The sequence below is a fragment of the Ahaetulla prasina genome, chromosome 3 (genome assembly GCF_028640845.1).
Source record: "Ahaetulla prasina isolate Xishuangbanna chromosome 3, ASM2864084v1, whole genome shotgun sequence".
NCBI classification, from domain to species: domain Eukaryota; kingdom Metazoa; phylum Chordata; class Lepidosauria; order Squamata; family Colubridae; genus Ahaetulla; species Ahaetulla prasina.
Genome location: NC_080541.1, coordinates 15,814,717 through 15,839,434, shown reverse-complemented (window position 1 = coordinate 15,839,434; position 24,718 = coordinate 15,814,717).

Below are 24,718 nucleotides of genomic sequence, written 5' to 3'. Positions count from 1 at the left end.
TTTCTCCCACCCAGGTGCCTTTTTTCCCCCCCAGGACCTCAAAACCATGTGGCCCTGTCCACCATTAAACCATCTTTCCAAGCAGCCACCATGTTTCCAGTGTCTTTCTCCCCATTTGGAACTGAACCCAGATGGACGTTTCTTCCAACACAGTGAAGAGAACGATGGGCCAGAACACACAGTTGTAGTTGATTGATTGGAGAGTGCTGACTCCTGGTGTAAAAGGGGATTTTTCCTTCCCCCACTCCCGTCTTTTTCTTCTGTCTGCTCTTTATGATTTACCTCATGATGTTCCTGTGTTCCTGACTATCTTGTCTTCTGTAAAAACGGGTGTTGAATATATTTTTTTCATTAAAAAAACTACACGTTTGTGTCAGTGCCTCTGACTTCATTCGGACACCTGCTGCGCAAATTCCCTGACATAGAATATTAGTGCGCTTTTCTTTAGAAGTGACGAGAAAGGTGAAGGGAACTGAATTAGATTTAAGCTGCAGTATGAGGGAAGACCTGAAGGTAGGAAAGGCTGATGGTCTACACATGCCTGTAGAATGAAGCCTTACATGGCAATACAGAAGAAAAGGTCTTGACTTCTTCTCCTTTCCCGGCCTTCAAAAGAATGTATCTTGAGGAGGGGTGGCGAAAGACGGTGGAGGGGGGGGGGGAATTTAAAAAAAAATCATTTTGAAGTTCCAAACGGGGAAAACATCAAGGTCCCTTCCAACTCTGTTATTTTGTTTTAAGGGCACTTTTCCCCTTTAAGATCTGAAAAAAAAAAAAAACCCAAGGAGAAAGCAACAAAGCTAGCAGCAACCAGCTTAAGCTGCGCAAATACGTTTAATGGTAATACCAAGCATTGGTTAATGAGCGGTTATGGATTAATCTCTTCCAGTGTATCAATTTGGAAGAGGAAGTGCTTATAATCCATTTAAAAATACATTCACGCCCCCGCCTCTGTCGCTAGCCTCACAGGGAAGTGCTGTCTGTCTTTTCAGGATGGTAACATGTCATACTGGGAATTAAAGTGCTTTAATCAAATACATCGCAGACAGACAACACTTAGCTTCTTCTTCCCCCCCCCTTCTCCTTCCCCACCTTATTTTAAAAATATGCCTTCCTTCCTTCCATCCATCCATCCGTTTAGCATCTCAAGAAAATTTGAGAGCCACCTAGTCAGAGCTGTGCTTCCATTTTACAGTTCTTATCATTCCTAATCTCCAATTCCTGGAGGGGAAGGCTAAATATCAGGGCAAGACAACAGATGAGCAAATAAATAAATAATGTTTCTTAACCAGGAATTTATAACAAGATGTCATCTTTGATAGGAATACACAAAGACATGCATCCCTTTCAACAACCCTTTGTGACTAAATATTTTGCTTGTGTGAAATCCATTGTTTGTGTAGCTAGAGGAGAGTAGAAAATATACCATATTTTTCGGACTATAAAACGCACCAAGATTTTGAAGAGGTAAACAAGGGGAAAAAAGGTTTTTGTCCTCCCCAGCCGCCAGGAGCACTCTGCAGGCCTCCCAAACCCTCTGCGTGTCCCGTTTTTGTGAAAAACGGGCCCACAGAGGGTTTGGAAGGCCTGCAGAGTGCTCCTGGGGCTGGGAGGCAAAATATGACATGTGGGGGATTTGGGAGGCCAAAAACGGGCCCATTTTTCACAAAAATGGGGGAAGTAGAGAGTTTGGGAGACCTACAGAGCGCTCCTGGGAGCTGGGGAGGGCAAAATGGGCCCATTTTCATGAAAAATGGGCCCATTTTTGGCCTCTAAAACCCCCCATGTGTCACGTTTTTGCCCTTCCAGACCCCCAGGAGCACTCTGCAGGCCTCCCAAACCCTCTGCACATCCTGTTTTTGCAAAAAACGGGCCTGTTTTTGCCGAAAACGGGATGCGTGGGGCAAGGTTTCAGGAAGCAAAAAATGGCTGTATTCGGTGTATAAGACACACCAACATTTCCACCCTCTTTTAGGGGGAGAGTGCATTTTATATTCTGAAAAATACTGTGCCCAAGGAGGCCAATTTTACAATGTCTGATCAAAGATGAATATTTGCAGTGGGTTAGATGATGTTACTGTGGTAAATTCAAGAGCTTCTAAGATGTTTTGATGGGTTTCTGGGATGCCTTTCACTGGAAGACAAAGTAAAATAGACTTGAATGGTGATGTTAATGACCGGGAGGTCAAAAGATCTGCCTGAATGTAAATTTGGAGGCCACAGCCTTGTTTCCAGGGATACCTGTTGGGGGGGCAGGTGTTACAAATGTCAAGAGGAAAATTATGACTGTGTGAATCATTTGGAAATTCAAGATAAAAGAAATAGATCCGTAATCCAAATAAGGCATAGTATGTTATCTAGGCAGAAATCATAGAAGACAACAGTCAATTTGGTTTAGTGAGTGATAACAGGCTTAAAAACTAGGAGACTGTGAGTTCTAGTCCTGCCTTAGGCATGAAAACCAGCTGGATGATTTTGTGTCTCGCTCTAGGGGACTGTGTGTCAAGGTTCCGACTAACGAACCCAAGCAAATCAGAACTCTGAGACTTAGATCTCTCTCACAAAACTTCTTTATTGGGCACATCATATCAGAATGATTACGTGTAAAACCAACTCTGAATATTTCCTGTGGTTTCAGCAAATGATCCCCTCCCCAAGTGTCACAGGTCACACTGTCCAATTAGGTTCACTGGCGGGCTCCTTAGGTATTCCTCTCCATCCTCATCTAACACCTGTGGAGATGACCTTGGTTTCCACGAGATAGATCGGTGTTGTGTCTGACAGTGCATTCCAACTTCCTCCCCCCGCCATACTGTGTGGCAACAAAATGGCTTCTGCCAGGTTCGATTTGAAGTTGACATTGTGCTCATCTCTTAGCCCAGGGAGCCAGTGTTGTCCAAAGATGCTTCCACTATCATGTGGCTGGCATGACTATGCACCAAGGAGTATGGAACGCAGGTACCGCCCCACCGAAGTGGTACCTATTTATCTACTTGCATTTTCATGCTTTCGAGCTGCTAGGTTGGCAAATGATATATAAAGCTGTCTATTTAATTGTGTGCAGAGAAGAAATCATAAAATTCTAAAGCAGACCTTTACTGGAGACTGCTATTTCTAGATCTGAAACCATCAAACTTTAGCAGCTTTTATCCTACAAAGCTAGAAGGCACCAGCCAAAACAGAGACCACCAGGTTGATGGCATGGGTTTACTACCATCCTTTGACCTTTCAAGCAAAAGTATGTCTCATCTCTCTTGTCTTACTGTCTGTTGACAGCAAGACATTTTGTTAACTTGGTAGGAAGAGAGAAAACTCCTGCATTAGCAGCGTCAGCAGAAAGTACCAAGGCATGAATTTAAAGAGCCTATAAAATATAAAAGAAGCCTGTCAACTCCTATTAACCTAGTAGGACATTCTTTAGGATTATTATTATTATTATTATTATTATTATTATTATTATTATTATTATTATTATTATTATTATTATTATTATTATTATTATTATTATTATTTTATTTACACAAAATGACAGTATACACAGCAAACAAGATTATGCTGGATTTCACATCACAGATCATTAGTTGAACACTTAAGTGTAATTATTATTATTATTATTGCTATTGTTGTTGGTGTTGTTGTTATTATTATTATCTTTATTCATTAAACATGAAACTCAGTCAACTAAACATTCAAAAATGCATCACAAATACCATTGACTGGTGCTGATGGTTGATATGGTTTGCTGCCAGCATCCTAGGTATCAACCAACTACCTTCTTAAGATATATGATGTTCCTATTATTATTATTATTATTATTATTATTATTATTATTATTATTATTATTATTATTATTATTATTATTATTATTATTATTGCTGTTGTTGTTGTTGTTGGTTGTTGTTGTTCTTGTTATTATTTCTTTTATTCATTAAACATGAAACTCAATTGATGTGTCACAAATATGAGTGACTGATGCTAATGGTTGAGAAAGTCGCTGCCAGCGTCCTAGGTATCAACCAAGTATCTTCTTAAAATATATGATGTTCCAAGTAGCACATTTTTTTGCAGTTCCGCTGGTGTTATTGCAGGAAGCTGCAGTTTCTTGATGTGTTTTGTAAAATTCTTGGACATGGAACCAAGTTTTTTGAAATCCCCTGGCTGTTGGTTCTGCATGATGGTAACATTTGATGATGTCTCGATTTTCCTCAGTTGTCCAAGTTTTGCATTTTTGTCCCAGTCGCTTTACAGTTGCACACCCCTGGTTCCCCAGCGGTAGCAACTGAGCCCTGTAGCCCATTTTTCGGCAGATGTCCAGGAGCCACAGCATCTGGTGTGGTCCTTGTTGATCCGGGCAATGACCGATCCGGTATGGAATTTTGTTGATTTCTTCTCATCATTGGTGATGGTAGATGTCTGGGTTGGTTCACGTTGGCTAAGCCACTACTGATCCGAAGACCAGCATTCCCATAACCATAGGGACCACACCCGATAGCCATCCAGGCCCAGCCATGTGCTGCTGCTGCTGCTGAAGATGATAATGATGATGATGATGATGATTTGTTGCTGAGGGAGGACAAAGGGTCACAGGACAAAATTCTGTAAATGAATATGAATGAATGAATATTTTAATTTGTATACCGCCCTTCTCCCGAAGGACTCAGGGCGGTGAACAGGCAGATAAAATACAGATATACACAATAGTTAAAACATCCCTTAAAAAACTAATTTAAATGTGCCCAAATATTAAAATAACATACACCTCCATAAGATTACAAAACTTTAAAAACCCATCAAATTCAATTAAAATTTAAAGGTAAAAATCAAGCTAGTCCAGCCATATGAAATAAATAAGTTTTAAGTTCGCGGCGAAAGGTCCTAAGGTCAGGTAGTTGTCGAAGTCCGAGGGGAAGTTCGTTCCACAGGGTCGGAGCCCCCACAGAAAAGGGCCTCCCCTTGGGGGCTGCCAGTCGACACTGTTTGGCTGACGGCACCCTGAGGAGTCCCTCTCTGTGGGAACGCACCGGACGATGGGAGATAGAGGCCGGCAGTAGACAGTCCCGTAGATAGCCCGGTCCTAACCCATGGAGCGCTTTAAAGGTGGTAACCAATACCTTGAAGCGCACCCGGAAAACAACAGGTAGCCAGTGCAGTCTGCGCAGGATAGGTGTTATGTGGGAGTTCCGAACCGCTCCCTCAATAACCCGCGCAGCCACGTTCTGAACTAGCTGAAGTCTCTGAATGCCTGTTTTATTGCAGGCAATTTTTAAGTTGCAGACAATTTGTGCCTCTGATGTAATGAATTAATGAAGGTATTGTAGGTATGCAATGTAGGTAAAAGTAAAGGTTTCCCTATCCAATCATGCCCACCTCTAGGGTGCTCATTCTGTTTCTTGATCAAGGGAGCCAGCGTTGTCTGAAGACATTTTTCATGGTCATGCGGCCGGAATGACTATGCTCTATATGATGATTCCCCCAGACGCTTCTCCAGATACCTCTCCAGATGTGGAGGAGGATGGAACAGTCTCAGGCATGACAGGAGGACAGTTGGTCAATGGCTCTGAGTAGCCATCTCAGAGGGATTTGGCTGAAGCACAGCTGCAGCAGGACAGCCCCGAGGCTTGGAAAAAAAAACCATGCAGCTGCAGCCAGTCAGCAATGAAGAAGAGGAACTGCCTTCTGCACCTGATCCAAAAACATGTAGGCAGGGGTGGGCTTTAAAAAATTTTAGGGCCTCTGGTGGCTCAGACAGCTAAGACAGTCTGTTATTAACACAGCTGCTTGCAATTACTGCAGGTTCTAGTCCCACCAGGCCCAAGGTTGACTCAGCCTTCCATCCTTTATAAGGTAGGTAAAATGAGGACCCAGATTGTTGGGGACAATTAAAGTTGACTTTGTATATAATATACAAATGGATGAAGACTATTGCTTAACATAGTGTAAGCCGCCCTGAGTCTTTGGAGAAGGGCGGGATATAAATGCAAATAAAAAAAAAAAGCAAGGGGTTCTCGGCCCAGTTTGTGGGTGGGCGTGGCCATGTGGACGTGGCCTAGTCGGCCTCCGGCACCACAGCAGGGTGGTGGTAGCAGTGTGTTTTTGCCTCCTTAGGCTCCAGAGGCTTTCTTCTAGCCTCCGGGAGGGTAAAAATGACCTCCCCAGACTCTGGAGGCCCTCCAGAAATGGGCCCGTTTCTGGCCTTCCTGAACTTCTAGTAGGCCCGCTTTTCGCCTTTCCCAAACCTCCGCACGCGCCCTGCACTTACCTGCATCCAAAACGGGCTGCAAGGGGACTCCTGGGAGGGGTTAGGCAGGATGGACAGGGCCAGCCAAGAGTGGGATTTTGGGGTTCTCCGAACTGCACAGAATCTTAGCTAGAACCCCTGTGAACCCCCAGTAGCCTACCCCTGCATGTAGGGCAGAGAAAAGGCAGGAGCAGCGAAGGTCAGCTTGATTATTTGTGAGGAGAAAGTCTTACTCTTCTTGATGGGCTGCACCAGAAGCTGGCAGACAGATGGAGATGACGCTGGGAATAATGTGTTCGTTACTTAGCTGTGTGTTTCCCAGTCATTGTGATTTCTGCCTTGCTTTGGATTGACACTGTGTCATAACTGTATAATGCAGTGATTCCCAGCTGGGTCCGCGCTGATGCGCCATTTCTGGGGCGTCTGGTGCGCATGCGCAGTTGCAGGTCGGATTTCCGGGAGCAGCGGAATATCTGCGCCCGCTGGGTCCGGCGCTGATGCGCCATTTCTGGGGCGTCTGGTGCGCATGCACAGTTGCAAGTCGGATTTCCGGGGAGCCGCGGGCGCGTCTGGTGCGCATGCGCAGTTGCAGGTCGGATTTCCGGGGGAGCCGCGGGCGAAAAAGATTGGGAACCTCTGGTATAATGTATTCATATAATATGACTATCCCTTTCATTGGGGCTCTCAGCAGAGGCTGTTAAGCAGGGGTGAAATCTAAAATTTTTCCCTACCAGTTCTGTGGGCGTGGCTTAATTAGTGGGTGTGGCTTGGTGCTCAGACGGCTTGGTGGGCGTGGCCAATAACAATAAATAATAAAAATAATAAACAAAGTATAAAAAAACAATAAGAGGTACCAAAAACCAACTTTCACACTTTACACACACACACACACACACACCACAACACAACACAACACAACTGACTCACACACAATGTAAAAGCAGCAGCACTTCACACTTCACACAGCCACAAAAAGCTCAAAAACCAACTTTCATACTTTACACACAAACAACTCACACACACACACAATATGCCACATACAGCTTTCTGAGATTTTGTGTGTTTGTGTAGTTAGAGTGAAATACTACAGAAACACACCAAATCTCAGAAAGCTGCACAAATATTTTATTTTATTTTATTTTATTTTATTTTATTTTATTTTATTTTATTTTATTTTATTTTATTTTATTGTGGACTTCAAATCCCAGAGTTCCTCAGTCAGCAAAGCCAGCCAGTTGATCACCGAGGAAATAGATTAGCTGAGCGATTGATTCTGTCTGGGCTGAAACTGAAACTGCTTTTGGGCTGGAAAGAGAGCCATGCGTTCATCAGTAATCAGGTAAGTGCCTTAGAATCTCTACTTTTACTTGTAGAAAACATGTTTTCTACAAGTAAGAGTACAAGTTCTGCTGTTTTTTACTTTTAAAGGCCTGTTTCGGCTGAAGCAAAACCGGCTTTTAAAAGTAAAAAAAAAACAACCTCTGCAGATGGTGCGGCTCAGCAGAGGCAGGGGGGTGGGGCCAGGGATTTTTGCTACCGGTCCTCTGAACCAGCAGCCGCCATCGCTACCGGATCGCGCAATCCCCTCCAATCCGGGAGCATTTCATCCCTGCTGTTAAGTAGTAATCTCAGGGTGGACTTTGCATCTGCAGAAGCTTTGGGTAAGCAAGCAACATTCAGTGTGAAATCAAGAGAAAAGATTTATTGAATTGTGCTTCACTCTAAGGATTTTTCATGGATTTATCCATTTAGTTTTCTTGGCAATGATGAAGAGGAATACATATTTCTACCTGTCTACATAGCTGTAGTATTTTTATACTCCTTTGGGTATGATCTGCATCTCCAATTTTAGTTTTCTTGGTCTTCCCGCTTTTAGCTTCTGAGCTTCTCATTCCTACTTACGGGACCGTCTACTGCTACCAGATACCTCTCACCGGCCCGTGCGCTCTCACAGAGAGGGACTCCTCAGGGTGCCGTCAGCTAGACAGTGCCGTCTGGCGACGCCCAGGGGAAGGGCCTTCTCTGTGGGGGCTCCCACCCTCTGGAACGAACTCCCCCCAGGACTCCGCCAGCTTCCAGACCTCCGAACCTTCCGTCGCGAGCTTAAAACACACCTATTTATCTGCTGGACTGGACTAGTTTTAAATTTTCTAATTTTAAATTTTAAATTTTATAGGGTTTTAATTGGTTTTAATATCTATATTATTTTAATAATCAGGCTTTTTGAATATGTTTTCTTAATGGTTTTCTTAATTTGTATATATATGCTGTTTTATTTGCCTGTGAACCGCCCTGAGTCCTTCGGGAGATAGGGCGGTATATAAATTTGAATAAATAAATAAAATAACAGAGAAATGAGTTAGCTTGTAAAATAAACTGTGAAGACATCAAATCTGGATGTCTGTTGTTGTTGTTTTTTACAAGGTGCAAAATATACCTCCCTGCAATGTGCTGCAGCTGCCAAAAAAGCCAATACAGTTCTAGGCTGCATAAACAGAGGGATAGAATCAGGATCATGTGAAATGTTTTGTTGTTGTTAGTTGGGAAGTCGTGTCCGACCCATCGTGACCCCATGGACAACATTCCTCCAGGCCTTCCTATCCTCTACCATCCTCTGGAATCCATTTAAGCTCATGCCGACTGCTTCGGTGACTCCATCCAGCCACCTCATTCTCTGTCATCCCCTTCTTCTTTTGCCCTCAAATCGTTCTCAGCATTAGGCTCTTCTCCAGGGAGTCCTTCCTTATTATTAAGTGGCCAAAGTATTTCAGTTTCATCTTCGGGATCTGGCCTTCTAAAGAGCAGTCAGGGTTGATCTCCTCTAGGACTGACTTGTTTGTTCGCCTTGCAGTCCAAGGGACTCTCAGGAGTCTTCTCCAGCACCAGAGTTCAAAGGCCTCGATTCTTTAGCGCTCAGCCTTTCTTATGGTCAAACTTTCACAGCCATACATTGCAACTGGGAAAACCATAGTCTTGACTATACACACTTTTGTTGAAAGGGTGATATGTCTGCTTTTTAGAATGCTGTCAAGATTTGCCATAGCTTTCCTCCCCAGGAGTAAGCGTCTTTTAATTTCTTGGTTGCAGTCGCCATCTGCGGTGATCTCGGAGCCCAGGAAAATAAAATCTGTCACTACCTCCATTTCTTTCCCATCTATCAGCCAGGAATTGGGAGGGCCGGATGCCATGATCTTAGTTTTCTTAATGTTGAGTTTCAAGCCAACTTTTGCACTCTCTTTCTTCACCCACATCAAGATGCTCTTTAGTTCCTCTTCACTTTCTGCCATTAGACTGGTATCATCTGCATATCTGAGGTTGTTGATATTTCTATACTATATGATATACATATACATATATTGTACATATACATGTATGTATATGTATACGTATACATATACATATACATTGTAGGAGATGATGAAGCTGAGCCCGAGGGAGATGTCAAATGCATCATGAGTCATGAGTCCTTTCGTAACGTAAGAGATCTAATTCCAGCCCACCTTGAATTTTTTCTATTCTTATCTCACACTAATTTCTCTTGACCATTAGTAGTTCAGATTCTTGTAGAGAGATTAGGCTTACAATACACTTTTGAACTGCCTGGATCTCCTGACTTCCCAGGTCCTTGACCTACATGTACATGTTTGTGTGATAATTTGTGAAAAAGTGTATAAGTCCTCTATGTCAGGGATCTCCAGCCTTGGCAACTTTAAGACTTGGGGACTTCAACTCCAATTCTGGGAGTTGAAGTCCCCAAGTCTTAAAGTTACCAAGGTTGGAGATCCCTGCTCTATGTCAAGGAAGATCTTTATATTCCTCTACGCATTCAATTCCATGCTGGCATGTGCAAAGAGTTGTCACATCTATCCTCTGCCAATATCAGAAAATGGGGCCATATGCTTCTGAATCCAAGTCTCAAGGGTGAATGAGCATGTGTGCCAGATTCAGTTCTCCTAGAGATATCTGTTTCATTATTTAGACTTTGCACCGAACCAGCAAGGTTCTCTTTGCACTCCAACTGTTAACAAAAACCCTTTATAAAATCCATAAAATACACCAAGCATTTCTCGCCCATCGAGATGTCGTGCAACTGAGAAAATGAACTAACAAAGAAAGTGAATCGGAACGACTGCAGAGGGGCATGACGATTTCCAAAGAGGTGTTCCTTTTAAAACCGGTGTTGAAACAAAAGCTATCATACTGAGACTGGATGCTATCTTTAACAGCCATCAGGGAATCGCCTGTAACAAATTTGATTTGCTATTCGGGCGGAAGTTCAATAATTGTAGAGATAAACCCTCCGCAGCACCTCGTCTGTCTCTCTCTTTTTTTAATACAGCCACTTACAAAGAATCAGTAATTCAAATAAGCTTATGGGGAATTGCAGAACCTGATGGTCTGCCTTCAATTATTTATACACTTTCCATTTTTTGAAAGAGTCGTTGGCCTGTATTCTCATCTTTTGCTGTCTCCTTTGTTGCTGTTGTTTTTTTCTTCTAATATGGTTAGCAGAATGGAAATTACAAGCACGGAGCCTAAGGGTGGGGTTCTATTCTCCATGGAAATCAGCTTCAGACAAGACTTGTGTTAACGTATTAATACGACAGCATAGAAAATAGTGATAAGAGTTACAAGATTTTACATTAACAAATTTATTTTGTTTCAAGTGGTCCATGGATATGTTGGTAACCCAGGGTTGTTTCAGACGTTCTTGTGTTCTGTAATTTATTCTACCCTGATCCTTCTTTTATGGAGCAATGCCAGCCAGTGAACTTTAGACCTTTTCGGTTCAAATCGCATTCATTACTATTGGGATATAGGTTTTGTTCTTACTCTGAGATATTACAAGAAAATAGCAAGATAACCATGAGTATAATGAATGTTAGCAGTTGCACTGTATTTGTTTAGTCTACTTTATATGTCAAACATTCTGTCCCTAGAACACTGAGCATCATTAATTTTGCAGATATTGAGCTAAATTTGAAAAGGGCTGTAGGATGCATACTTTTTTAAAAAAAAAAATCCCCTAGCATTTTCAGCTATTCAGGTTCATTGGAAAAACTGTTTTCAGGGGGAAAAAAATTAAGTGAGTACTTGGGAGGGTATGTGAGTAAAATAAACATGTTATGCCTTGCCTAAATTAGATTAATTTTAAAAAAAAACTTATTGGGAAATAATGATGTTGAGACTGTGTAGCTTGTTGTTAGATTTCCGAAATGTAATATTGGAGCATCACAAGGGTGGAAAAGAAAGGAGCAAAGCAAATGGATTCTTAAAACTTCGCCAACTCTCGGACCTTAGAACCTTCCGTCGTGAACTTAAAACACACTTATTCAGGTGCGCAGGACTGGATTAGATTTTTTAGCTTTTAAATTTTAAATTTTAAATTTTATACTGATTTTAATTGGTTTTATTATTTTTAGTTCAATTGGCCGGCTAAATATTTCATTTTAAAATTATTTTAAATTCATTGTCTATCTATGTATTTTAATATGGCTGTACACCGCCCTGAGTCCTTCGGGAGAAGGGCGGTCTAGAAATTTGATTAATAAATAAATAAATAAATAATGCATTCCTCAATCACTCTTGTTCCATAACATGGAAGTTATGGGTCCATAATTTGAGAACCAGGTTGGGGTGGTGGCGTACTGGTGAAGGTGCTGGCCTAGAAATCAGGAGACTGTGAGTTCTAGTCCTGCCTTAAAGCATGAAAGCCAGCTGGGTGACTTTGGGCCAATCATCAGGAGACTGTGAGTTCTAGTCCTGCCTTAGTCATGAAAGCCAGCTGGGTGACATTAGGCCAATCACCAGGAGACTGTGAGTTCTAGTCCTGCCTTAGTCATGAAAGCCAGCTGAGTGACTTTGGGCCAATCACCAGGTGACTGTGAGTTCTAGTCCTGCTTTAGGTATGAAAGCCAGCTGGGTGACTTTGGGCCAATCATCAGGAAACTCTGAATTCTAGTCCTGCCTTAGTCATGAAAGCCAGCTGAGTATCTTTGGAGATACAATCACCAGGAGATTATGAGTTCTAGTCCTGCCTTAGGACATGAAAGCTGGCTAGGTGACTGTGAGCCAGTCACTCTCTCTCAACCCAACTTAACAAACTTATTGCTGTGGGGAAAAGAGGAGGAGGAAGAAGTATTGGCTATATTCACCACTTTGACTTACTTATAAAGTAATAAAAGTAGAATAAAAATCTAATAAATGACATATCCAGGACATGGAAACTGGTAGCTTCATGAAGACTAATCTGCATTATTAAGACTGCTTATGACCAGGGTTGCTTTATAATGCAGCTACTCCAGTAATGAAGGTAGAATTACAAGGTGAAGTTACAAGGGAGATTTCTCTCTTCCTCTTGTAATAGTGACCCCATTTTCTGCTCCATGTATAAACGAGATTTAAATAAATACTATTCTGAAGTTGCATTATTCCAAAATAGCGCTATATACCTGTGTCCGAAGGCAGTATGAAAAAAAACATGGCTACCAAGCTCACTTTGAAGGTACCTATCAGACTTCTCCAATAGCAGAATTAAAGGACGATGTGAGAATGTGACACTGGGCTGTGCGAGGATGTAAGACTAAGCTGAAGTTGCCATAATCTAAAGATGGAGAAGGCTCATGTGTACAGAAGATAAAAGCCAGGAATCTTTCCAGAATATATATTTTTTTAGGAGTTAGATAAGAAGGAATCAAATCATTAAGGATCAAAGAAGGAATGTTGTCAGAAGACAGAGAAAATCTCCTCATTTGGGGTCTGCTCCTGTTTCCCTTAGTAGTGCCTGTGCAGGCTAGTTGAACTGAGGAATTCTGGGAATTGAAGTTCACAAGTCTTAAAGTTGCCAAGCTTGGAGACTCCTGGATTAAAGGATAACCAATGAGATTTGCCTTTTCAGTCCAAATTCCCATCCTTCTAGTCCTAGTCTATTGTGGCCCGCCAGTGGATCTGGTAGCAGATTTGGACAGTGAGGAGGTTGGGGAGAAACATGGGCCAGTCCTGGAGTCTGGGGAAGGCTCTGATAAGGGCTCTGCATCAGAGGCAGAGAGGGAGCCAGAGCCAGATGCCAGTTATCAGCTGCCTTCGGAGTCAGACATTAGTGAAGCAGACAAACAGATGGAACCTGTTCCAAGTGTGCGCATGCACAGAGTTGCCAAATGAAGGGAACAGCTAAAGAACAAGGGTCAACTTGGGAGTTGTTGTAGTCCACCAGCAGCCTGTGGAGCTGGCAATGGACTCAGACAGTGATGAGGCTGAGGAAGAGCATGGGCCAGTCCTGGAGGCTGGGGAAGGCCCAGATGAGAGCTCTGCGTCGGAGGCAGAGATGGGGCCAGGGCCATCGGGGAGTGGAGGACTCCAGAGCCTCCAGAGGCTGACAGTAGTGAGGCAGAGGAATAGGAGGAGCACACACACCCGAGAAGAGCTGCCAGAAGGCAAGAGCAGCTAAAGCAAAGAGGACGACTTGGGAGTAGGGCCAAGAGATGATTGGCCCCTCCCCTTAGGTTTAAAAGACCAGCAACGGTGTTTGGGCTCTTTGCCAGAAAACAATGTTGATAGCTTTGTCTTGCTGCATTTGTTTCTTATCGGCGTCTTCTGCTTTTGAACTTTTGCCAAGAGAGGCCTTTGGCAGTTTGCCTAATTGGACCAAGGTTGGTGATAGGATTGAGGAATTGTGTTGGGAGGAATTTGCTTTAATTTACTTGAACTACTCTGAGAATGAAGTAATTCTCAGCTGTTCGAATAAAGTTTGTTCGTTTTTACACTGACCGAGTTTCCTACAACCTACTTGGGCCTGGATCACAGCAGGAGTAAGGCCACAGGTGGACAATGAATGGCCCTTCCCAGAAGGAATAAAAGAGGAGTGAAAGGGAAGTGGAGTTTGCAGGAGACAATTAGTTTGCTTAATTGGTTTGTGACTCTCGGAGACTCTTTGGCAAGTTTTGAAGATTTAGCAAGTTTTGAAGATATCGGCCTGGCAGCTCTCCAAGCCAGATAAGGTCTGTGACTATAAATTCTCCCTTGAAAGAATTTGCTGAAGGTGAATGAGAGGAATTCACAGTAACTTAATAAAAAAGGATTCTGGACTGTGCTGAGAGGGATAAATTAACAAAGCAGATAAAAGAAAAGGAAGATACAGAATATTATATAGTATGGAATAAATCCTATAATTGGATAGAAATTAGAAAAGGTAAACGATGAAAAAGGGGGAAAAGGTCACCCCAAAAAAAAGGTAGTGAAAGAAAATGTATTGTTAGAATGACAGGTAAATGGAAGATATATAGACATAAGGGTTAATGGGACAAAATGATAAGTATAATTAAAGAAAACGAGAGGGGAAAATGTAAATAATAGAGGATTACCAACAGGAAGCTGATGTAAAGAAGGACTACATGTTTTATGTTAGTGTTTGTTATGTCTTCTTGTTTTGTTTTGTTTTAAAGTATTTTAATTAAAAAAAAGGATTTTTGTCGGGACAAGGAGTCTACTTCGTGGTTTTGAAACCTCTATACAGCCGCATTCAGGTTGTGTGATGTTTGTCCTGCAAAACAAGCTAGAAGAAATCCAATGACTTCCCTTCCCTTTTCCCACATTCAGACTCTAAAGCAGCGGTTCTCAACCTGTGGGTCGCGACCCCGTTGGGGGTCGAATGACGATTTGCCAGGGGTCGCCTAAGACCATCGGAAATATGGGAAGTATACTTGCGAGTCGAAGAATCGCGCTCCAGTGGTTGACTCCACAAGCCAGCTGCAGGCTCTTCAAATCGCTAGCCAAATTCGGCTTCAGGCGCGATGAATTAAAAAAAGAGAGAAATCTTTGCTCTGATGTCTCCTTCTCAAGCCAGCTGCAATCACTCCCAATCGCTAGCCTAATCTGGCTTCAGGCGCGATAACCTTAATAGGGGAGGAGTCTCCGCTTTAATGCCTCCGTCCTCAAGGCAATCGCAAGCATTTCAGATCGCTAGCCAATACGGCTTCAGGCGCAATAAATTCAAAACGAAAATAATTTTACGGTTGGGGTCGCCACATCGTGGAGAATTGTATTAAAGGGGTCGCAGCACTATAAAGGTTGAGAACTACTGCTCTAAAGTCTGGCCTCTTGAGGCAGGACAGAATTTAGCCGTGGGGGCCCGTTTAGTTTAGCAAACTTTTCTGCTGACTCAAGGATAAGAAAGACAGATGAACGCGTGTCCACGTGAAGAAAAAGCTCATAGCAACTCAGCCTGGGATGTCTTCCCTTCTTTCTTCAAATGAGCAAGCCAAGTCAGAAGTCTCAAAGGGACACCTGTCAACAGCTTAAGCTCCTCTTCATCATTTTCAACACATCCGAAATGATAAATAAACCCTTTAAAAAGGCTTGCCGGGAGGACAACGTGCCGTCCAATAAGTTAGCTTGCTATCCTGAATGTGTAAGCTTTTCTTTTTTTTCCCCCTCTCCTCCTGGATTTTTCTCCCGTCTAAACCAGCTGTCTAAACATCTCATTAGTGGCTGTTTTGCAAATGGGCTCTTCCACTTTTTCATCTATACCAGATTTTTTTTTTTTTGAAATTCAGTGTGCCTGGGTGTCTGTGTTGGGATCCCCTCTCTCTGACACACAGAGAGTCAAACACCATTTTTAGCCTGGGACAATAATATCATTATCAACACACTGGATTTCCCCAATATTAAATAAAGGACAAAGCAATGTGCTTTCTGTGATGTTTCCAGTCCATTTTATTTTGGATTGATATCTATATATCTAAGGGATGTGGTGGCTCAGTGGCTAAGATGCTGAGCTTGTCGATCAAAAGGTTGGCAGTTCAGTGGTTCGAATCCCTAGTGCTGCCATGTAACGGGGTGAGCTCCCATTACTTGCCCCAGCTTCTGCCAACCTAGCAGTTCGAAAGCACGTAAAAAATGCAAGTAGAAAAATAGGGACCACCTTTGGTGGGAAGGAAACAGCGTTCTGTGTGCCTTTGGCATTGAGTCATGCCGGCGACATGACCACGGAGACGTCTTTGGACAGCGCTGGCTCTTTGGCTTTGAAACGGAGATGAGCACCACCCCCTAGAGTCAGGAACGACTAGCACATATGTGCGAGGGGAACCTTTACCTTTACTATCTATCTATCTATCTATCTATCTATCTATCTATCTATCTATCTATCTATCTATCTATCTATCTATCTATCTATCTATCTATCGGATAGATCTATCTATCTATCTATCTATCTATCTATCTATCTATCTATCTATCTATCTATCTATCTATCTATCTATCTATCGGATAGATCTATCTATCTATCTATCTATCTATCTATCTATCTATCTATCTATCTATCTATCTATCTATCTATCTATCTATCTATCTATCTATCTATTGGATAGATCTATCTATCTATCTATCTATCTATCTATCTATCTATCTATCTATCTATCTATCTATCTATCTATCTATCTATCTATCTATCTATCTATCTATCTATCTACACACACAGACTATGACTTCAAGCTACTCTATGAAGATTTCAGTCCTGCGCACCCTTACCAGGATCAAAATTTAAAAACCATTTTAAGGGCGATCTGATGCAAATATATAAATGTGTGCTTACCGTCACAAATTGGCATTTATAGGTATTGTAGATGTTGCAATATTGAAAGAGACGGATGAAAGAAGTGGGGGGAGGAGGAGAAGGAAGAGACTTCTTAACATTTATGCGCATATATTTGGGACCTATAAATCTATGGGCAGCATTGTAACCACTTTCCCTGGGGGTCAGTGACCCTAAGAAAAGAGGCATTTACGTCTCACAGCTGCTATCCCTCCTTCCTTTTGGTTTACAAGAAATTCCTGGGCTGAATTGTTCTTCAGAGAATATGGTGGCTAAAGAAACATAAATCTCTTGCGCTGGCTTTCGGTATCCTTCACAGGAAAAGTTTTACTACGCTGAAGAACTTTTAGCCCTGACCAGCATTGTCTTTGCCAACAACCTTGCATTGTCAATGTTTTGTTTTGTTTTGTTTTATAAAGGAACTATAAAGCTTAATGCTTAGGAGCTCTGCATCTTTGTGGCTTTCCTCCTGACTTAATCAACCTGATCATTTACGTTCGAACTATTCAGTCTCTGGTGCAGCAACTGTTTAACGCATGAATGATCCAATCATAGAATGATAGAGTTGGAAGGTACTTAGGAGGTCTCCTAATCCAGGGGTCTCCAACCTTGGTAACTTTAAGACTTGTGGACTTCAACTCCCAGAATTCCTCAGCCAGCTGAGCGTCTTGTGTAGCAGTAATGACACATGGGCATACTAAGAGGCAGCCATTACTGCTTGTGTCACTGCAGTTAAAGCCAGCCATAGCATCTTGAGGGTCTTCTGGCCAATGTTATCCTCTCCTTATTCCTATAGTTTCTGCGCAGCAGCACTGGGGATTCATCAGAATCTGATGATTAATCCATCAAAGTTATTTTACACAATTAAGACCAGCAAATCTTCTGGTCTTATCACTTTGTTGCATTTTAGTATCTAATACTATTAGACCTTCCTAGTTTAAGGATTGATATTATATCATAGTTTAAGCCATGTTGTGTTTGATTTATGCTCAACTGACAGATTGGATGCCAAATTAAGATTTTAACACGGAATAAAACAATAAATAATGTAATGTATCTTTAAATATTTTGGCGGGAAACAAGCACGTTGCTGATTGGTTGAAGCCGCCGGTTAGACTGTATATAAGGAGAGGTTTTTCCCTAGCCCGGTTGCTGGGTTCACCATATATTAAAGAGCTGTTGTCACTACCCTGGTCTCCAGCCTCGTTACTTCCCGAACTTAACACTGGCGACGAAGGTGGGATCTCGAGGCTAAGAGCACCAGGAACGAGCTGAACACGCGAAAGAACCGAACCCAGCAAACTCAGGGCAGAAATGCAGCGATGGCCAGCTACACTCCGCCCGCGCCGTTTGACCCATCCAGGGAGAAATGGGGAACGTACATGACCCGTTTCGAGAGCTTCCTCGAGGCAAACGAACTGCAAGGAGTTCCAGACAACCGCAAAAGGGCGTATTTCCTGAGCCACTGCGGTCCCGAGGTCATCGACATCGCGGAAGCTCTGGCAGAGCCAACGCCGGTACAATCGGTATCGTGGCAAACTCTGCAAAATCTATTGAAGAACCATTTCGCGCCAACACCGTCCAAATACGTACGGCGTTTTGAATTTGGAGAGCACAGACAGCAAGAGGGCGAATCCATCAGCGATTACATGGCCGCCCTGAGAAAAGCCTCCAAGGATTGTGGGTACCGAGACTTGGATGAGGAGCTATTAGAGCAACTCATCCGTGGGGTCAGAGACATTCGTTTGCGGAGGCGGCTGCTATCAAAAATAATCTAACGCTGGCAAACGCTCTGGACGAAGCCAGAGCTCATGAGATGTCCACACAAGCGGCGGAAACCCTACAAAAGCCACTCACGCCAACGGCGAGCGCGAAATCAACCCCGGTCCACAACGAAGAAATCCAGACCGAATCAGACGGCGAGGATGAGGAAGGAGTTTGCATCACCGAGAGAAGGGGCAAAGAAGACCGGGAGGAATGCGGAAGTTGCGGAGGGCAACACCAGCGTCAACGATGCAAGTTCAAGGACGCTACATGTCGGCGGTGCGAGAAGAAGGGGCACCTGGCTCAAGTCTGTCGAGCACCCCAACCTTCCCGCCGAAAATTCAAACCAACCAATCAGAGCGCGGGATCGGCTAGGCGACCCGTGATTGGTCAAAACAAAAAGCGCGCGGATTCAAATCAAACGACCGTGATAATAGGCCGTGCAGCAACCCGCGTCGAGAAGAAAATCTTCACAAAACCGAAAATCGAAGGAGTGCCGTGCCGACTAGAAGTGGACACCGGGTCAGCGATCACAATCATGTCCTGGGACACTTTTGCGAAAGCTTTGCCAAAAATCGCCAAACGCAAACTGCAAACACAGCGGCTAAGAGTTCACGACTACCAAGGGAATCGCATCCCTGTTCGAGGGACCACCTCCGTCCGCGTCGAGTACGGACCACACAAGAAGACCCTGCCCATCACGATAGTCGAAGGGACCCTGCCAAGTTTGTTGGGACTAGACTGGTTCCGTGCATTGGGCATGGGAGTGACTGGCATCTACAGAAGTGACTTTAACCTAAAAGACACACTCATGGACGAATTCGAAGATGTGTTCAAGGACTGCCTGGGCAAGTACAAGGGGACCCCTATTTCCTTCAATTTAGACCCCCAGGTAGCCCCCATACGGTTAAAAGCAAGGAGGGTCCCTTTTGCCCTTAAACCCAAGATTGACAGGGAGATAGACAAGCTCATCAGTCAGGGGATACTGGTGCCAGTCGATCATGCAAAGTGGGAGACGCCAATCGTCACCCCAGTGAAACCAGATGGGTCAGTTAGAATCTGCGCTGATTACAAGGCAACGTTAAACAAAGCCTTGCAAAAAAGCGCTTACCCGGTCCCCGTGGTGCAACACTTGCTGCACTCGCTGGGGCAAGGGCATGTTTTTGCCAAATTAGATTTGGCTCAAGCCTATCAACAACTGCCCGTAGACGCAGACACAGCCGAAGCCCAGACAATTGTGACTCACAGAGGTGCTTTCAAGTGTACCCGGTTACAGTTTGGGGTGAGTGTGGCTCCTGGTCTATTTCAAAATTTAATGGAGCGACTTCTGCAAGGGCTCCCGGGGGTAGTCCCCTATTTCGATGATGTATTGGTATCAGCCGAAAATTTAGAAGAATTGGGGGAGCGGTTGAGAAAAGTTCTGGGCATTTTCCGGTCAGCCGGTCTAAAGGTTAAAGTGAACAAATGCCAAATAACGGTAGAATCCGTAGAGTTCTTGGGCTACAGAATAGACAAGGAAGGAATCCACCCCACTGAGAGCAAGGTCAAGGCAATAAGAAAGGCTCCAGCGCCCAAAAACAAAACAGAGCTACAGGCATTCCTGGGTCTAGTGAACTTTTACGCGGTCTTTTTGAAAAATAAGGCAACCGTTGCCGAGCCGCTACATAAGTTACTGGGAAAGAATACTGCTTGGTCTTGGGGAAAGACGGAAGCTAGGGCTTTCGAAGCAGTAAAAAACCTACTCTCGAGCGATAGCTTACTGATTCAGTATCATAGCACAATGCCATTGGTATTAGTTTGCGATGCTTCCCCTTACGGGGTGGGGGCTGTGCTCAGCCACAGGCTTCCAAATGGCACAGAAGCCCCAATAGCCTTCTACTCCAGAACGATGTCCTCGACAGAGAGGAACTATAGTCAGTTAGATAAGGAAGCTCTAGCTATAGTGTCAGGGGTAAAAAAGTTTCACGAATATGTTTTTGGTAGAGACTTTGAAATTGTTACAGACCATAGGCCACTGTTAGGATTACTGGCTGGCGGCCGCCAACGCCTGTGGCACTTTCGCCCGATTGACCCGATGGACTATCTTTTAGCCTACTCCTACAAACTGCAGCATCGACCAGGAAAAGAGTTGGGGCATGCGGACGATTAAGCAGATGCCCACTACCAGGGCGATCGAGACCCCACTCCGGGACGCCCATTCTGTTAATTGACTCTCTGGACTCTGTCCCAGTCACATCTAAGGAAGTGGCTCGGGCGTCATACCGGGACATTATTTTGAGAACTGTACTTGGTTGGGTACAAAGAGGGTGGCCCGCTGCGCCGGGCGAGCGTTTTAAAGAGTTTGTAAAGAAACGGGAACTTTCGGCTCAAGGGGGGTGCCTGCTATGGGGGGATCGAGTGGTGATCCCAGAGAAATTGAGGAAAAGGGTGTTGGATCTCCTCCACGAGGGTCACCCAGGGATCGTAAGGATGAAGGGTCTAGCGAGAAGCTATGTGGTGGCCCTTAATGGACTCGGAAATTGCTGAAAGGGTAGGGAAATGCCAGGCCTGCCAAGAGTCCAGACCGCTACCCCAACGGCCCCGTTCGGGAATGGGAGAGACCCCAAGGGCCCTGGTCGAGAATCCACATTGATTTTGCCGGCCCCTTCCGCGGCCAAACCTTTCTGGTAGTAGTCGATGCTACTCCAAATGGCTGGAAATCATTCTCATGAGATCCATGACAGCCGAGGCCGTGATCTCAGTCCTACGGCACCTATTTGTAACCCATGGGTTGCCCGACACACTAGTTTCCGATAACGGCCCGCAATTCCACGGCAACCCAGTTTGAGGAATACTTGGCAGAAGAGGGCATCCGACATGCCCTCTCGGCGCCTTTCCACCCTGCGACGAATGGCCTTGCAGAGCGTTTCCCGGGCGCAAAGAGGCATTGTCCAGAATCAAGCCAGGCGACTGGCAAACAAAATCGATGTTTTCCTGGCCGTCCAACACAGAACCCCTGTGTCACAACCGCAGAAGCCCAGCAGAATTATTAATGGGCCGAAGCTCAGGTGCCCACTAGACCGTTTAAATCCAAACTATACACGGAGGGTTACAAGGGGACTTGAAAAAACAAGAGGATGGAAATAGGCGACCAAGTGTGGGCACACAACTATGGTGAAGGCCCAATCTGGGTAGCAGGACAAATCCTAAACATAACAGGTCCAAAATCATACTTGGTGGAGTTAAAGGACGGCCGAGTATGGAGGCGCCACATAGACCAAATAAGAAACGAATAGCCGAACAATCGAATTAGACTATCTATCTATCTATCTATCTATCATGTACACTGAGAGCATATGCACCAAGACAAATTCCTTGTGTGTCCAATCACACTTGGCCAATAAAATTCTATTCTATTCTATTCTATTCTATTCTATTCTATTCTATTCTATTCTATTCTATTCTATTCTATTCTATTCTATTCTATTCTATTCTATTCTATTCTATTCTATTCTATTCTATTCTATTCTATTCTATTCTATTCTATTCTATTCTATCTATCGGATAGATCTATCTATCTATCTATCTATCTATCTATCTATCTATCTATCTATCTATCTATCTATCTATCTATCTATCTATCTATCTATCTATCTATCTATCTACACACACACAGACTATGACTTCAAGCTACTCTATGAAGATTTCAGTCCTGCGCACCCTTACCAGGATCAAAATTTAAAAACCATTTTAAGGGCGATCTGATGCAAATGTATAAATGTGTGCTTACCGCCACAAATTGGCATTTATAGGTATTGTAGATGTTGCAATATTGAAAGAGACGGATGAAAGAAGTGGGGGGGGGGGAGGAGAAGGAAGAGACTTCTTAACATTTATGCGCATATATTTGGGGCCTATAAATCTATGGGCAGCATTGTAACCACTTTCCCTGGGGGTCAGTGACCCTAAGAAAAGAGGCATTTACGTCTCACAGCTGCTATCCCTCCTTCCTTTTGGTTTACAAGAAATTCCTGGGCTGAATTGTTCTTCAGAGAATATGGTGGCTAAAGAAACATAAATCTCTTGCGCTGGCTTTCGGTATCCTTCACAGGAAAAGTTTTACTACGCTGAAGAACTTTTAGCCCTGACCAGCATTGTCTTTGCCAACAACCTTGCATTGTCAATGTTTTGTTTTGTTTTGTTTTATAAAGGAACTATAAAGCTTAATGCTTAGGAGCTCTGCATCTTTGTGGCTTTCCTCCTGACTCAATCAACCTGATCGTTTACGTTCGAACTATTCAGTCTCTGGTGCAGCAACTGTTTAACGCATGAATGATCCAATCATAGAATGATAGAGTTGGAAGGTACTTAGGAGGTCTCCTAATCCAGGGGTCTCCAACCTTGGTAACTTTAAGACTTGTGGACTTCAACTCCCAGAATTCCTCAGCCAGCTGAGCGTCTTGTGTAGCAGTAATGACACATGGGCATACTAAGAGGCAGCCATTACTGCTTGTGTCACTGCAGTTAAAGCCAGCCATAGCATCTTGAGGATCTTCTGGCCAATGTTATCCTCTCCTTATTCCTATAGTTTCTGCGCAGCAGCACTGGGGATTCATCAGAATCTGATGATTAATCCATCATAGTTATTTTACACAATTAAGACCAGCAAATCTTCTGGTCTTATCACTTTGTTGCATTTTAGTATCTAATACTATTAGACCTTCCTAGTTTAAGGATTGATATTATATCATAGTTTAAGCCATGTTGTGTTTGATTTATGCTCAACTGACAGATTGGGTGCCAAATTAAGATTTTAACATGGAATAAAATAATAAATAACAGATAAAATCTAAGTTTTTTTTTAAACAGGATATTCCTCGAGTGAGTTTAACTGGATGCAGTATTCCAAGTGTGGCCTTACCAAGGCATTATAAAGTGGTATTAATGGTTCATGTGAACTTGATTCTACCCCTCTGTTTATGCAGCCTAGAACCGTGTTGGCTTTTTTGGCAGCTGCTGCACACTGCTGGCTCATATTTAAATGGCTGTCCACTAGGACAACACCAAGATCCCTCTCACAGGGATCCCTCCACACTCTGAGAAGTTTAGGGCAGAAATCCTTCCTAAGGATTCATTCATATCTTCATTTTCCCATAATTGGAATATGTCATCTTCTCTATTTACAACATGTGACATACTATTTGGCTATCAGCCTTCCTGTCCTACAGGCCCTGGGATTTATTAGTTCCTTATTTTATCAAGCAAGAATAAGAATGCAAGCCATAGGCAAAGTGTTGCTTGAAAAAATAGATGTTAATCAAGCAGCACCTTGCCTACGGCTTGTATTCTTATTCTATCTGAGGATTGTTCTTTAATGGAAGCCCATCAAAGTCTTATTAGTCATCTTCTCATTTTAGGTTCCTTGAGGCACAGAATCACAATCTCCCTCCCTCCCTCCCCTCACATACACACACAAAGAGAGAGAGACAGAGAGACAGAGAGAGAGACACAGAGACACAGACAGAGAGATAGAGAGAGACAGAGGGAGAGAGAGAGTACATGCTTCCCTTAGAAAAGAAATAAAAGCCATATGATCAGGAATAAGGAAGTCATGTTATGAAAGAATATAGTAATAGCAATAGCACTTAGGATTATATACCATCCCATGATACTTTACAGCCCTCTCTGAGCAGTTTACAATATCAGCATATTGCCCCCAACAATCTGTGTTCTCACTTTACCAACCACAGAAGGATGGAAGGCTGAGTCAACCTCAAGAACTCGAATTACAGGTTGTGGGCAGAGTTAGCTTGCAATACTCACTTTAACCACGTTAATAGAATAGAATAGAATAGAATAGAATAGAATAGAATAGAATAGAATAGAATAGAATAGAATAGAATAGAATTTTTATTGGCCAAGTGTGATTGGACACACAAGGAATTTGTCTTGGTGCATATGCTCTCAGTGTACATAAAAGAAAAGATACCTTCATCAAGGTTCAACATTTACAACACAAATGATGGCCATAGGATACAATTTAACACTTAATGATACAACACTTAATGATAAGCATAGGGTACAAATAAGCAATCAGGGCTCCTAATACTAATATCTTTAGTTTTCACTAGAAATTATTTACATTTTCT